We start from the raw sequence: 14,258 nt of genomic DNA, 5'->3' as shown, positions 1-14,258 counted from the left end.
AGAAATGCAACATGTCGAGAAGCTCCAGAAAAACAGAAGGATCTGACTGTAGACATGATTAAAGCGACATCAGGTCTAATGCTGGAAGCGTAAGAAGAATAGCATATGAGGGCAGCTGATTACGCAAAACCAGCCTGGAACCCCACCTTGTGAAGCACGCCCAGAGACAAACGCGTACACACACACGCACACACACATATAATATATATATATATATATATATATATATATATATATATATATATATATATATATATATATATATATATATATATATATATATATATTATATATATATATATATATATATTATATAAACACACACACACACTTGCAACAAGATTAGCACTACAAACCATTAGTTTAGTTCGTGTTGTATTCCATTCCTATCATGAGAACAGCAGTGGAAAATGTTACAGCCACATGTTGGCTTCAGTAACTGAACCCGAACTTTCATTTAGCTAAGTTACAGCATTAACTACAGAGTTGATCAACATATAAATCAGCAGTCATTATCAATTTATCAAACTGGCAACAGATTTAAACCACGAAGAAAGCCTATGGAAGCATCCTATGCAATAAAACAAATTGAACTAGAAGAAACATGATCACGACATGCACGATACTAAGGCGATAGAGGATATGGACAGCCTGTTTGAAATTTGGGAAAATAGAACAAGGAAAAATAATGACCCACAGAAATGTCAGGAGCAAGAGTTGTGCTAGGTACCCGATAGAGGCGGAGTCCAAGAGCCGAATCCTACTTCCCGCAAACACAAAGTTATAAAATACACGAATTTCCGCAACGCGCAAATATACTAATATGCATAGTAATATCGCAACAACTTAATTCACCAAAGGAATTATTGAGGCTATGTAAATGGATCGAACCCGCATCCTGGACCTCCTCAATATTTTCTGACGAATACAAATATGACAACACACGACTCCACAAACCCAGATATCTGCTGACATTTTTGAATAAAACCTGAACTGAAACTTTGGGCCTGGGGGGTGGACCATTCCTGCATGCTAACGTCTCAGATCATCCTCCTAAATTTTCCCCACGTCAAGAAATTGTAGTACTAAAGTCCTCGCCTAACCTAACAGAGGAGCCAAAACAGAAAACGGGACAGTACGTCACTTTCTCGAACCGCTACCATGTTCTAGTACGACGATTTTCGGCCTTAGGTAGAGCACTGCGTCAAAACGTGACGCTCTGTTAGGAGGACGGGTTGAAGATGCCCAAGGCCAGGCAACGACACCAAGTCCAACACTGACTTTGATAGATCATCCCAACCCTGACCTTCTACACATCACCGGACTCCCGCCACCAGTCCGGCGCTAGTGATCAGTCCAACACATCCCAACATCACAGTTCCACTCTGATATTCATAGTGACATGAAGTTAATATCTTCTTGTACAACTCAGACTATGCATTGTGACACGTACTGCATTTTCAATAAATTTAAATTTATCTTATTCTGAAATACAGATTTAAATCCTATACATTTCACCTTTTAAATAGGTGGGCCAGGCACATAAAAAATTTATATTATTTACTTTTGTTATTATTATTAATTTTATAAATATTATTCATGTTTTACGCCGTCAGAGACCAATTTCTTTCCCCTTAACTAAAGGGTTCTACATTTACCAAGCTACACTTATATACAATACTCAGGTGTTGATCATAAAGCAATATATCATATCCCTCTTGTAAACGATAAATTTAAACGAAAAGTATATATATATATATATATATATATATATATATATATATATATATATATATATATATATATATATATATATATATATATATATATATATATACACACACGTCTAAATTAAGCACCACGACATACCTTCCACTCTGCGTTCTTTATATCTCTATCTATTCCTACAACATCAGGTAGTAATTGTATTTTGAAAGAAAATGCATAATATATATCACTAACTGATAGTGGGTAGTATATATATGTTTTGTGAACGCATTTTTATATATTTACATAATATATCAATATATTTATGCAATGCATCGAAAAGTACTTATATGATACTTTTTTTTTTAAAAGCTGGTTGTGCCTTGTATTTAATTTTGTAAAAAAAAAATTAGAGCCTGCAAAATTTTGTTGTATAATTTATAATAATTAATTGTTTAGGTATTTGTTACTTTTTCCCAGAGTTTAGGTCATCTGTTTCTGATGAAAAAGTATTTATATTACTTAATATTAATATATATATATATATATATATATATATATGCCACTTCACATTATTTAATAAACAACAATGCATACCGCTTTATACAACTTTACAATTACGAACAATTTTTGTTTCATGTTATACATTCACAAACATAACTATTTTTGGCATTTGTCAGTATGGATAATTTTCTGTCACTGTCAGCTGTCATCCATGCCATCTGTCGCTTGTCAGCTGTCATCCATGCCATCTGTCGCTTGTCAGTTGTCATCTATGACCTGTCATGACAGTACCAAACTGTCAACAAAAGACGGACTGGCACGCTTTAATAAATAAAAAATAAAGCTCTATTCTTATTATTCAAATATTATTTATATTGTTATTACAGAAGTATTACATTATTTTCAATGCGAGTTCTATTACACTATTAAAGCGGGTAATAAAGTCATTTATAATTAATGTATTATAATGATTATTATCATCAGTATTATTCTGATTATTAATTAAGATGTCATTTAAACCATGTATTGCTGTTATTGGGAAATTTGTTAAATATTGTTTACTTTTTAATTCATTCAAAACATCTAAAGACCTACTATGTCAACTGATCGATAAATATACTCAAAGCTATTTTGTTTAATGAATGCTAAATATATAATGTTAATTGACTTTGCTTACAAGAAGAGGCTAGAGGTGGCTTGAATTTTTGTTCCTTTTCCGCCTTTTTAAACAACTTATCAAACTTCATTATTTTGCCATCATTAGGACTAGATACCATACACAATACAATGTATTTAACGATCTAACAAAAATATTTTATATATTTTTTAAAATTTTGATAGAAGGCCCATGTCGCTAGGATTTCTGTCCGCTGGTTGGCAAGAGGAACCTACCTACCAGCTTGTGACAAATTTTATACCGTGCATTATGTATCTTGTACCACAATTATGTAAAAAACATGGCAATAATATTGAAAATCAATTCAAATAATATTTCTCCCGGGAACGACACAGATGAACAGACACTGTCAATAAACTTCCCCGCCACACACTCACGGCGGGCTGTTCTTGGAAAATGGCGTTGATGCAACACTGAATCAACGTTGATGCAACACTGTATCAACGTTGGTGCAACACTGAATCAACGTTGATGCAACACTGAATCAACGTTGGTGCAACACTGTATCAACTTTGATGCAACACTGAATCAAAGTTGGTGCAACACTGAATCAACGTTGATGCAACACTGAATCAACTTTGATGCAACACTGAATCAACGTTGATGCAACACTGAATCAACGTTGATGCAACACTGAATCAACGTTGGTGCAACACTGAATCAACGTTGATGCAACACTGAATCAAAGTTGATGCAACACTGAATCAACGTTGATGCAACACTGAATCAACGTTGATGCAACACTGAATCAACGTTGGTGCAACACTGAATCAACGTTGATGCAACACTGAATCAAAGTTGGTGCAACACTGAATCAACGTTGATGCAACACTGTATCAACTTTGATGCAACACTGAATCAACGTTGATGCAACACTGAATCAACGTTGATGCAACACTGAATCAACGTTGATGCAACACTGAATCAACGTTGATGCAACACTGAATCAACGTTGATACAACACTGAATCAACTTTGATAACGTCACTCAAAAACATATTTTGCCCGCTGGAATATTAAATGCTGAACACCCTCCACAACTGCTAAATTATTAGATATGATTTCTAAATGTTGTACATAAATCACCCATTTGGTCATTCAACCAACCATATAACTCATGAAAACAAACAAAAAACGCTGAAAACTCTCGTTCCAACATGTTCAACAATAATGACTGTATATATATGTATATGTATATGTACTAGTAACCTGCCCTTATGTGTTGTCAGTGTAAATACCACAACTCTTTGTCATATTAAACGTTTTACTCTATATCATTGTTTTTCTCCGTTAATTATTTATTTCACATATTTACTTTTACATTTTGAATTACATATTTGATCTGTAATCAATCCTGTTGTTCGCCCATTTGAAATCTCATCTGATTTTGCATCATGATTTTGAATCTTGAAAAATTCTAAATTTTTAAATTTAATATTATTATAGGTTAGATTAAATTTAACCTTGCATAATTAATTTAAAAATATCGACATTCCCTTCCAACCGAGCACGAAAAAAATAATATTTCAAACATATTTTGAGCTATTAAATTGATAGTTAAATTATAATCATACATAATATAATCGGTCGTTATTGTGTCTAAACCCCCAACAAAAATATTCCTAAAGTACATAAGATTTAGATAATGTGGTGGAAATGAGGCTAAAATGCAGGCGAGGAGTCACAATAACGTGGCTAAAGTATGTTGACCAGACCACACACTAGAAAGTGAAGGGACGACGACGTTTCGGTCCGTCCTGGACCATTCTCAAGTCGATTGTGAACGAAACGTCGTCGTCCCTTCACTTTCTAGTGTGTGGTCTAGTCAATGAGGCTAAAATGTTCCTTCGTGAAGAATTCTTGTGTAAACAACAGTACCAAATGACAGATCAGAGTTGCCTTTACTCACATCACAGAGATTCACATATTAACTTTGTACTAATCTTAAGGGTTCGTAAGTACGAAAAAGCATGCAGTTATAGAAGAGTCCATGCACTTTTGTTTTTCAACCAATTCGACTACTAACATTTCATAACTGGAGTTGAGGCATTCAGTATTCCCTCATTACATGTTAAGTGAAAATGATTAATACACGAGTCTAATAAAAATCCGAACTTAAACTAATGTTTTGGTGACAAACATAAGTTTAATAACTGTCTTGAGAACCTAACCACTGTACATAACTACTGAAATAAACCATTATATTTATAACGAACTAATGTGGGTTTTTTTTCCCTGAAATTTATCCAGATATTTTGGTTTCTCGTTGTCGAGAAATGCGTTGAAGACACGACCAAAACTGTTGACTTACTTCCAGGGGGCCAAATTCACGAAAGCACTTACGCAAGTACTTACGAACGTGTACATCTTTTCTCAATCTTTGGCGGCTTTGTTTCAAATTATTAAACAGTTAATGAGCTCCGAAACCACAGGAGGCTGTTTATAACAATAACAACAGTTGATTGGGAAGTTTTCATGCTTGTAAACTGTTTAATAAATGTAACCAAAGCCGTCAAAGATTGAGAAAAGATGTACACGTTCGTAAGTGCTTGCGTAAGTGTTTTCGTGAATCTGGCCCCAGGTCAACCCGTCCTCAGTCCACTCAGTCCATACAAGTCCATTCCATCCAGCAGTCGACCCCAAAGACGCATTTATCAATTTTAACATGCTGTTCATTCAAAACATGAATTTTCTCAAATATAAATTAATAGTATTGCATATTTAGTGCATATTTTGGTTAGGTTAAGTTAGGTGTTTAGGTTTTGTTGGCGATTTTTTGTATTTGTAGTAAGTGGGTGAAGCATTTACAGCTTTGTGGTTCGAACAAAAGTCGTCAGCGGAGCACTTATTCCGGAAGTGTTCGGACGTCATCAGTTGTGAGTCGTGTATAAATCGTTTTTCATTCATAAACAGGTGTTTGGCAGATTCATGGAATGAACTTTGGCCTTTGCTTATGAAGACGGGCTGTCCAGGTACCATTATATTGCTCATTTGGTGTAAACATGACGTTCGAGCATTTCTCGAACGGATACAAGTCACATCGTTTACAAGACGATTCGACACTGGATTTTGAATTCTACCTAACCTAACCTAGCTCAACCCAATCAAACCTAATCCATATCAATCGAACCTAACCCAACCGTTTGCTAATTACAAGTAATTATTTGATCATTACAAGTAATTATCAAGCCTTCGTTTTATAATTACTTGCTAAGGTAAATAATAAAAGTAATATTTATTTTTGGGAAAAGAACATACAAAATGGGACACAAGAAGAATGTTGGGTTTCTATGTACGGCAAGTACAGTATATACTAAACCTAATGCCACTAATACACACAGCGTTCGGCCATTAAATAAGAGATCACTATCGTAAGCTCAAAATATCAAAATAGGAAAAATTCCTAGTTAGAAATCGGCAAGTAAAGATTTGGCAACAGAGTTGTGCATGAATGAGATAATCTTACTAGTAGTTCCATTCAAGTAAATTAGAACACACATCTCATGGTTTAGTAGGCACAGTACGTTGTACGGATCACTATAGGCCTACTACAATGTTCTTACTTTTTCTTAATGACCAAGAGGATGGACAAATTCATCTCTTAATCATTCATGACGATATGACACGTGACTGAGTTCACTAAAAAAAATCTGAGAGAGAGAGAGAGAGAGAGAGAGAGAGAGAGAGAGAGAGAGAGAGAGAGAGAGAGAGAGAGAGAGAGAGAGAGAGAGAGAGAGAGAGAGAGAGAGAGAGCGAGCGTGTGCTTTTGTTAAAAAATTCTGTAATTATCAAAAGAAAGCACCAAACTAGATGGTTACGGTATATTAGAAATGTTATATATTCCGTAACCATCTAGCCTACTCTTTCCCCCTTCACTTCATTCTGTGTAGAATTAATTCTCCACCGTCCCATGCCGTATGTTCATTTTCTAACCAGTACTCGCATCCTAATGACTCCATCAGTCTCGCCGTATGTACATTATGCAAATATTTGTACTTGCAGCCACACTTGCTACTCCACACGCACTCATGACAACGACCTCAACACGGAGGGCCACAGGGTTCAGTAACTTACGGACAGTGTGGGCTGTTCCTCCTACACTGACCTCTGTGGTGCGTACTCTACTTTATGAGGAGCTGATGTACCACTAGAGTACTCGATGTACAGACGCCTTCTAATGCCACAGCACGCTCTCTAGCCCTCCTCTCTCCGTTTGGGTCCCACGGCGCCATGTTCACCTAAGGGGCAACATCTTAGTCATCCGCGGAGACAAGGTTGGGATCAGTTCCCGCTGAACCCAGCCTTGTCCCCCGTGGTAAGGTAGGCCGATCACTCCAGAGACACAAAGCTTTAGACTTACCCAGGCCGGCCTGCCCGCCACATAAGGATGTATCTCAAAGATCGCCAACTTGACCTGCCCTCACCTGCGGCCAGATAATTTCTTCAAGTGCAATGGTATTCTCGCCCCCCCCCAGCACTCGTAAGTGGTGCTCAGTAGACCCCAAAAACAATATACAGATAAATGAAGGGCAGGAAATAAATACAGTGTTAATATTTGTTATGTTTACACAAAATGAAATCGACACTAGTAATTCCATCTATCATCATACTATCATGCAAGAAGAGCCACACACACATCTATGGATCATTCAATAAAATCAGCAGACTTCTAGATGTTACTACTGCTCGGCTTAGACTCGGTTATAAGTATCGTTGGGATTTTTCAATATCTGCTGATGTAGACCTGACCAAATGTAAACTGTGTCAACAAAATTATTCGCACACCCTCCGTTACTATGTGATGGAGTGCGAAAAGATACGCTTATTCAAAGACAATTCTATAACAAATGTTCAAGAGATGGGTAAATATTGAATTCAAAATTATCTGCTACTAGAAATCTTAGCCAAATATCCCCAGTGTGCTAACTGTAGGTAGTAACTAAGTGATTGTAACCTATCCACCGCTGCCCACTGGATGGGGGGGCTGTGTGCAGGACAAACATATCAATTGTGACACTAGCTTTTCCCAGTTGCTTAATTTAGAAACTAATTGTGGTCGGTCTCGAGCCCATTGATGATATGACGATGTGCATTGAGTTTTGTAACTAACTCAAGATTGCAAGATAACCCCTTGCTTAGCTAAATGAATTGTGGGGTTCAGTCCCTGGGCCCATTATGTGAAACGCTACGCGTACTAGTGGCTGTACAATAATGTAACAACTCTTGTATATATCTCAAAAAAAAAAAAATGTGCCTCTGTAACTCTTTCCACTACCGCCCACAAGATGGGTATGGGGTGCATAATGAAAAAACTAAACAAACTACTCAAATGGGGCTACACTGACGGGCCGTAAAAATCTCGCTTATTCTATCAGATGGCAACACTCCTCACATTAGTCAGTAATATGGCAACACTCGATGGTTTCTATAAATTATGAAATACGAGGCTATTTTTTCTATAACCGTTTTCTACAACATACAGGCCCTTTTAAATCCCTCAAATAATATGCCGCCTATTGGATCTCCATATAAATAATAATATAAACTCAGTCACTGTCTTAAAAGAACAATTTTTAATTCCACTCAATGTCCGGCCTTACACCTCACATATTTTCTGCCCCGTACCTTAATATTTAATAAGGCACTTCCTAACAGCAAGGGGGTGAATGGGAGGGCAAATTTATCTACCTTATAAAGCGTCCGTGGAAGCTGTAGTCCCCGCCGGTCGTATAAGGGAAGGGTTGTTCCTCAGGTGTCCACGATGTTTGGGATGGTCTACTTGCACTGGTTTCCTCCCTCGGTGTCCGACACGTTGAGTCTCCTTACGATAGGTACTTTACATCACGGAGATTCACTCACAAGCTGCTAGGTGGCAGCCAGCTTTGCTTGGTCTCCCGGGCTTGCTCGCATTAATACTGGTCCGCCGCTTCTGTCGTAGTCGTGTAGTATTTCTTCTCCCAGGGAGTGTCGTCACTAACACACCGAAGCACGACTCGGTTACCATTCTCTTCGGCGCAGCTCTACTGTTGGAAACGGACCGCGGATTGTACCTTAACCCCCTAGCGCCGCCTCTCGAGGCAATCTTGGAGCTCGACGTCTTCGAGCATCTAGTGATCTTCTCTCACCAACCAACTCCTCACTGTATTCCCTCCAAAGTCGACTGGACGCTCCGCTTCACTGACTCTCGAGACCCTTGAGTTCGGACACTGGAGGCCTATTTCTCTCCAGAACTGGAGGCCTCTGAACACTGAACAGCACCTCTGCTCGGCTCAGCTCGTACTCTAAACAAAGACCCAAAGTACATTCCATGCATCCGCCAAACCCCGTTTATGAATGAAAAACGGTTTACACACGACTCACAACTGATGACGTTCGAACATTTCCGGAACAAGTGCTTCACTGACGAATTTTGTTCGAACCACAACGCTGTAAATGCTTCACCCACGTACTACAAATACAAATAATCGGCAACAGAACCTAAACACCTAACCTAACCTAACCAGTGACTAAATATGCACAATATGCTAATATTTAATAATTTTAATTTATATTTGTGAAAGATTTTGTTTTGAATGAACAGAATGTTAAAATTGATGAATGCGTCTTTGGGGTCCCAGAAGTCCCAGTGACCGCTGGATAGAATGACTTAGTCTGAGGACGGGTTGGCTCAGCTTCACCCCTGGTGGCGAGGGAAGGGAAATATCAGGGGAAAGCGCCAAGCCATTACGATTACATAGCACTTGGAGGGGTAAATATAAGGATTTGGGATGGGACGAGGGGAAGGAATGGTGCCCAACCACTTGGATGGTCGGGGATTGAACGCCGACCTGCATGAAGAGGGGCTGCCGCTCTACCGTCCAGTCAGTGGTTGGGCAATGACAGTAGATTTCCCGCCACTACTGCAGGACGCCTGACATCACCCTACGTCACACCCGAGGCGCTTTATGATTGGTCTACCTGGCCAAATCCCCGCCACCGACCAATCACGCACAACCTGGCTGTACCCACAATGCTTTGGGGGGTCTCCAGTAGGAAAAACCTACCTCCCTCCCGAGGCGCATCGTCATTTTAATGCTAGAGCTGCTTTCAAGGCTCTTCCCAAGTAAAACTTAAAACATAAATTTACTCTCGTTGTAGCATCTTGCCTCCTCTAAAGAGTTATAAGACGAAGCTAGGACTTTTGGGCATGACTCTTACAGGCAGGAGAATATTAGCTGGACATCGTAACACCCCATATGACAACAGATTGTAGTTTTCATTGACGATAACAACTGGTTGTTACTACGCAGACTCCATATAACAGCTGGCTGTTGTTAAACTGACCTTTTATGATAATAGGCTGTTACTACACTGACCATATATGGTAACAGGGTGTTGCTGCTACATTGACCCCTTATGGCAACAGGTTATTGCTACAGTAACCCCACAACAAGCTTTTGCAACACTGACTCAATCATTTCCCTGCTAACTGACCCTGGAAACACAAACCGAAACTGTCTCTATTTTCCGCTTGTTACAACTTGTAATAAAGTTGTTACATCTTGGCTTAACGTGTTTATGACGTATTAGAACGTTGTTACAACTTGCTATATTGGTTGTTATAACTGGTTAGGAAGTGTTAAAACTTGTTCGAACGTTGTACCAACGTCGTAGTTTCGGTGTGTGTTTGGCGGGTGACAGCCTTCCCAACATACTCACTGAGGTTTTCTCAAGTACCAAGTATTTTATTTTATTCGTACATCATTTTTTTCCTATCTAATGATATATACTGTACATATGAATCGCTTTTCGTGCATTCTGGTTGTATGGTCAAGCAACTACATCTTTATGTCTAGTTCAGTCTTTTGTCTTCTTATAACTTTAATATTATTGTACAACCATATGTACTTGTAGCACAACACTGGTAACATATCCACGAGTCTGTACTGCAACGTTTACGTACGATTACGTGTATATGTTTGGTTGATTACACACACACAGTTTAGTGGTTTTTTATATTTATTTAGTATAGTCTTGGTTACAGCAGTCGGTTTGTTGGCAGTGTAGTGAAGTGTCGTAGGAGTTGAGACGAGGCCAGGGAGCAGAGCAGAGAGTTGAGTGAGACCGGGGGTTGAGAGCTCAGATGCGGGGTGAGAGTCGTAGAGCGTGGCGCTCTGAATGCAGGCAGAGTTGAGGAGCTCTATGCAGGGTTGAGTGTATGGGAAGCTCAATGTGGCCAGTGTCTGGCTGCCTGCTGTGTCGAGACTGAAGCGTCTTGAGAGGGTAAGAACTGGACACATCGAGTGCTACAATGTTGTTGGTTAATGTTGAAGATGTGAAGTATTTCTCAAGCGTCTATACTGAACCACTCTTGAAATTAGATTGATGACTATTGATTGATTAATGAAGATTAAGCCACCCAGGAGGTGGCACGGGCACGAATAGCCCGTAAGATGACTATTTGCTATCGATTGCTTATATAATTGGTCAACACCTCGACTCACCATCCTCTAGTTGGTTAGGAAGTAGTCTTAATTGTAATTAGGGAAGAGGTATGAATTTGTCATTGGTGGACTAAGTAGAATTAACAGACCATCTCATTATCTGCACATAAGCTAATGAGAGTTTGGAGCAATTATATTATTGACATAATATACTTGCTACAAGTCTACAGTGGTACAGTGGCAACACATCCTTGAGTCTACATTGGTAGTAGATCCATGAGTCTTCAGTGGCAACATCATCTTTGAGTCTACATTGGTAGTACTGTACATCCATAGGTCTACAGTGGCAGCACATCATTGAATCTACATTGGTAGTACATCCCTGAATCTACATTGGTGGTACTGTATATCCATGAGCTGACACTGATAGTACTTTATGAATCAACACTGGTAGTACAGTAACCAGGAGTCAATACAGGTATCATAAGAAAAAACGCAGTATATTCAACAATCACCATTGATCCTATACAAGTGAATTATTTAAAATATTTACTACTGTACTTGCATTGTACCGATATTAACATCCATCTTAAAAAACAAATTCTCCAGAATAATGGTGTAGTGGTTTCTGGTATTGTCCTTGCGACTATTGATGCGGTAAACAAAGGAACGGGAGATCATATTCACAACTGCAACTATAACATTACTATATTAATGCGCTTCAAAACAACGATGATGAATTGCTTGGTTCAGTATTTTAGAGAAGAATTATGAAATATGCATAATTTGAATGTAGAAACTCAGTGTATGAATATGACTGTACAGTACTAGTGAAGTTGAAGAATAATGGTAATAGTTTCCACTGTTGGGACAGGAAGCCTCTGTATACATAGACTTTAGGCGTGTATTGAGCCCATCGAGGTTGAACAACTGACCTTACCCAGAATGCAACTCCACAACAGATCCCCAAACAAACACAGGATCTCCAATTGAGAGTTGAGAACGAAGCCACCTATATTACAAGAATATGGCTAAGGAAAATGTGCAAGAACATGACTAAGAATGAGAAGGAATACTGTAACTAAGAATGAGAAAGAATACTGTAACTAAGAATGAGAAAGAATACTGTAACTGAAAAGCAGGAATAGTGATGGGTTTGACTTTGCATATCAAGTCTTTGCAATAGCATTGATTGGGTTGACATATTTTGTTTCTACTCTACGTAAATCTTGATCATTATAGTTAGCAGTATTGCAGCCTTTTCAAATGATATACTGACTGTTTAGTTCTCAAAGATGGAGTGTCAAGGCTACATAAACTATGTATTTTAATTAGCAGCAGTTCCCATGGGGCAGTGGTAAAGCACTCGTCTGGTGCTTCAGGAACGCCTTGGCCTGGGAGGACCGACGTAAGAACATAAGAATTATGCTAACTGCAGAAGGCTATTGGCCCATACGAGGCAGCTCCTATTTATATCCACCCAACCCCATTCATATATTCTGAGAGTTATGATTAGTAAGAATTCAAAATCCCACACATGTCAGCACCAAACTGCATCTGCCAATCTTTTGACCATTTCAAAACCCTACCCAGATCGTCGAAGTGATAATGAGTCCCACTCCGCGCCTACCCCCCATCCCGACCTTCGTATCATCGGCAAACCCACAAATCATGGGCAGCAATCCTCAAATGTAGCCTCTGTTCATCCAGCAGCGAATGGGTACCTGGTTGTCAAATGATTTGGAGGGTCATATTCCGGGGAAAATTAGCATTAAGGAACTGCCCAAAATGCTATATGTACTAGTGGCTTTACAAGAATGTAAGAACCCTTGTATTAGATTTTAATTCACTAACTAGCACTAGGGCTAGTTAGTGAATTAGCTAGTAAGTTCAAGTTCACCCTGGACAGTTTGATATGTTTTTGAAATGTGTAATGCATCTCACTAATGCAAAACATTGCTATTGTTTGCTTGGAGCTCTAACTGGCTAATCCTATCAAGTTGTCACTCAAAAATTATATACTAAAGTGCCCAAACTTAACCTAACTGATGGACCAATTTATGGAAAAAGTTAAGTTGTTTGTGAGCGGCTATGATTTATAGTACATCATATTTTGTTTATTGGGGATTTAGACAACAGAATGCAATGTATTATTCAAGAGGACAGGTTGCTAACACAGCCTAAGTGTAATAGGATAAGTCTGCCACTTTCACTGGTCTCAGGAGCTTGATTACATAATTGAATAACAAAAGGAGAGTAAGTTGTGCATCCTCCCTCCTGCATTTAGAAAAAATGCTAAATGTCTGGTGACAATGCTAAACTATGTAACTAGTTAATTGAGGCTTTTAACTTGCTTTGCTAAGTGGATTTTGGGGTTCAGTTCCTGAGCATTATGTGCCTCTGTAACCATTATCCTTACCATTCACATGATAAGTACAGGATGTATTATAAACTAAACTAACACAGTTCTACAGATCACAGTTGAAAAGTTAGTCTCGGATGATAGCTGTGAGGAACTGCCAACTCTTGTGAAACTTTGAACAGATAAATAACTAACCTCACTCCAATATGTTGAATTTGACCTGAATTTACATTAGGGCCACAGTCTCTGCTGGTGCTTGTTCTGAAATACAAATAATTAACAAAAATGATAAATGAATACTTTTCATTTCTTTTCATGATACCCTTTTCAAATTAGTAGTAGTTAAGCATTGAAAACATTTTTCTCATCTAAAACATTGTAATTCTATGCAAACTAAAATAATATATTACATTAAAATATTATTCTGTATGTAAGTGTTGTACTTGGTGGCTATCAAGCTTATTTGTCTTGGCAAGGACAAAATTTGCAGCTTGTGAAATGTCCTTCTGACAAGTTAGTTTCAGCCACAAAACATTTATAGAAATAAATTATATTTTGTTTGATTCAAATATCTTTTCTCAGAACTT

General features: G+C 38.3%; 1 protein-coding gene across 6 annotated transcripts in view; it reads right to left on the bottom strand.

The window, feature by feature from the left end:
- Positions 1 to 14,258, bottom strand: part of Sara (Smad anchor for receptor activation) — a 161,450-nt gene that overhangs the window by 95,424 nt on the left and 51,768 nt on the right. For all 6 annotated transcript variants that reach the window (XR_011226070.1, XR_011226072.1, XR_011226074.1 and 3 more), the window contains one exon: positions 13,867 to 13,932. The gene's annotated coding sequence lies outside the window, so the exon portion shown is untranslated. The remainder of the gene's footprint in view (positions 1 to 13,866; positions 13,933 to 14,258) is intronic.

The sequence above is a fragment of the Procambarus clarkii genome, chromosome 93 (genome assembly GCF_040958095.1).
Source record: "Procambarus clarkii isolate CNS0578487 chromosome 93, FALCON_Pclarkii_2.0, whole genome shotgun sequence".
NCBI lineage: Eukaryota > Metazoa > Arthropoda > Malacostraca > Decapoda > Cambaridae > Procambarus > Procambarus clarkii.
Note: the sequence above shows the minus strand (reverse complement) of the source record. Positions and strands in the feature narration are given on the sequence as shown.